This window comes from Phoenix dactylifera, unplaced genomic scaffold (genome assembly GCF_009389715.1).
Source record: "Phoenix dactylifera cultivar Barhee BC4 unplaced genomic scaffold, palm_55x_up_171113_PBpolish2nd_filt_p 000584F, whole genome shotgun sequence".
In the NCBI taxonomy this organism is placed as follows: Eukaryota; Viridiplantae; Streptophyta; class Magnoliopsida; order Arecales; family Arecaceae; genus Phoenix; species Phoenix dactylifera.
Genome location: NW_024067984.1, coordinates 249832 through 252486, shown reverse-complemented (window position 1 = coordinate 252486; position 2655 = coordinate 249832). Strand labels below are relative to the sequence as shown.

At 36.4% G+C, this 2655-nt stretch overlaps 1 non-coding gene across 1 annotated transcript; it reads left to right on the top strand.

Annotated features, from left to right (window-relative positions):
- The first annotated feature begins 765 nt into the window (after positions 1–765).
- LOC113461924 lies at positions 766–872 on the top strand. The gene has a single exon (XR_005508726.1). It is a non-coding gene; the product is annotated as a small nucleolar RNA R71 (small nucleolar RNA).
- The last annotated feature ends 1783 nt before the right edge of the window (positions 873–2655 follow it).

Here is a 2655-nt window from a genome sequence, read left to right as displayed (position 1 = left end):
TACCTGACCAAGTTGCTTACCACTTCTCAAGGTGACTGTCTTGCAATGCTCCTTCGGATTGACCTTTGTCTTACTAGGCAAATTTTCTGTCCACGAGAATTGATGGAATTGGCTAACTGCCCCAATTGCATCTCCACATTTCTATTGGAACTCGCCAACTGGTCAACCTTAGCTTCCAGTCTCTCAAATCTCTCTGAACTGGCATTGGCTAACTTCTCAATAGCTATCTCCCAAGACTGCTTATTTTTTGGTTGGGATGGTCTTGGTTGGAAACCAGGAGGATGGAGAGGTCTAGAACTGCTACCTTGGTTACCTTGATCTTTCCATGAAAAGTTGGGATGATTCTTCCAGCCTGGGTTGTATGTATTGGAATAAGGGTTGTTCTGCTGCTGCTGCCTGTTATAATTAGACACAAATTGAACCTGCATACAATCAGAACTCATGTGAGCTCCTCCACAGCAATCACAACTCAATACAGGACTAGAAACGGAATTCACATTACCCAGCTTACAGAACATTTTTACTAGAGAATCAACCTTGGCATTCAACATGTTTATGCCACCTACATCATACATACTTGGAACTTTCTTAGGCATACCTCTTTCATTAGACCACTGATAATTGTTAGAGGTCATTTCTTCTAACAACTCATATGCCTCTTCTGTTGGCTTACTCATTAAAGTACCTCCTGCAGCTGCATCTATGGTAATTATGACTGAATTTGTTAATCCATTATAGAAAGTCTGTACAATCAGCCAATCAGGAAGACCATGATGTGGACACTTCCTCTGCAAATCCTTAAACCTCTCCCAGGCTTCATACAAAGATTCACCATCAAACTGAGCAAAACTGGTAATATCATTTCTAAGTTTGGCGGTCTTACCTGGGGAAAAATACTTATTCAGAAAAGCTTGTGACAAGGCATTCCAGGTGGTGAAAGAGTTAGGCGCTTTGAAATTCAACCAGGCCTTGGCTTTATCCTTTAGAGAAAATGGAAAAAGTCAAAGTCGAATAGCATCATCACTAACTCCATTCATCTTGATTGTATCACAAATCTCCAAGAAATTGGCAAGGTGTGCATGTGGATCCTCAGCAGGTCCTCCACCAAACTGCTCCTGCTGCACCATCTAGATGAGACCAGGCTTAATCTCAAAATTATTAGCATTGACTATAGGTCTCACAATACTGAGTTGAGCACCATTGACATTCGGCACGGTATAGTTACTCAACAACCTTTTATTCTGGTTATCTTGGTTATCTGCCATGGCTACTGCTTGTTTTTGCTTTAGCTCTAATTTTTATTGTTTCCTTAATGCTTGTAGGATTCTCTCAATTTCTGGATCAAAAGGCTCAATTAGCTCACAGTTTCGTTTCATACACTAAATATAAAAAATATAAATTAACAAAAAGAACAAACAGTCTAAATTAATGCAGAAAAGTATTTGTATTGATATTAAAATCAATCCTCCCCGGCAACAGTGCTAAAAATTTGATTGTCCCTAGACTCTACCACAAGTGCATGGGTCATGACAAGTAGAATAGGGCAAAAAGAGTATCGTTTCTACAAGGAGGCGATTCAAGTACCAATTTATAAATTTTTTATATTATTTAGACGACCCTAAATTGATGTGACTGACTGCAATTTCTTGACCTGAAAAATCAAATATGAAAGGTTCCTAGGGCTTGAATTTCATCAATTGAATTTCTTCAATAAATTTAAATCTGATTGTTAATATTCTGCTAATTACAATGACCGAATTCCCTTTTTTTATGTGATATCCTCTTTTAAGGCGTAACACCTATACCTATATTAATCCTATGTCTACTTTCGTGATCATAGAAATTAATATAAATTCATTATGATCTGTGAAATTCTTGATTGTAGGTCACAAGGGTGTGCGTTTATTTCTAAACTACACCACCAATGTTTGATAAATTCACCAATTAATATTGAATTTCAACTTTCGTTACTTCATTCAACATCTTAAGCATACAATTCATAGCCCATAAATTGCAAGAATGAAAAGCGAAATCATCAAATTGCAATTAACAAAAAATATTCAATACAACCATACTCAATTCATATCAAAAATTCAATGACTACGTCCTAGCCCTAGGATAAGAAAACTAGCAAATCATAACTAATAAATCAATCCAATTATTTCCCAAACATAAATTCCCATTCAACATTCTTAATAACAATTCAGCAAATAAAAAAATAATAAAATATATATAAGAGAAAGGAAAAGAACTCTGTATTTGCAAAAATTCTTCGTTCCGTTCTTTCTCTCAGAATTCCAGCTTTTTCTTCCTCTTGGAATTTCTAGCTTTTCCTCCTCTCGAAATTTTAGATTTTCTGCATTTTTTTTTATCTGCTTGTCCTCCTCTTCGTATCTGCTAGCCCCCCCTCCAATTCTCGGAATTTTCTTTTTTTGAATTTTAAAACAGATTTCCTCCCTATCTGCTAGCTGAAATCCAGAATTCTAGGCTGATTTTTAGACTCGACTCCTAGCTGGATATAGAGTATCAAAAAGATATACTTTGGAGTTGGACCCATCATGAAAGTTTTATATCTTGTTCTCAGCTTTCCAACGCACCTAGGTTTGCTTTATTCTGACTTATATAACTCCAGATACAAGCTGAAAACCGAAACAG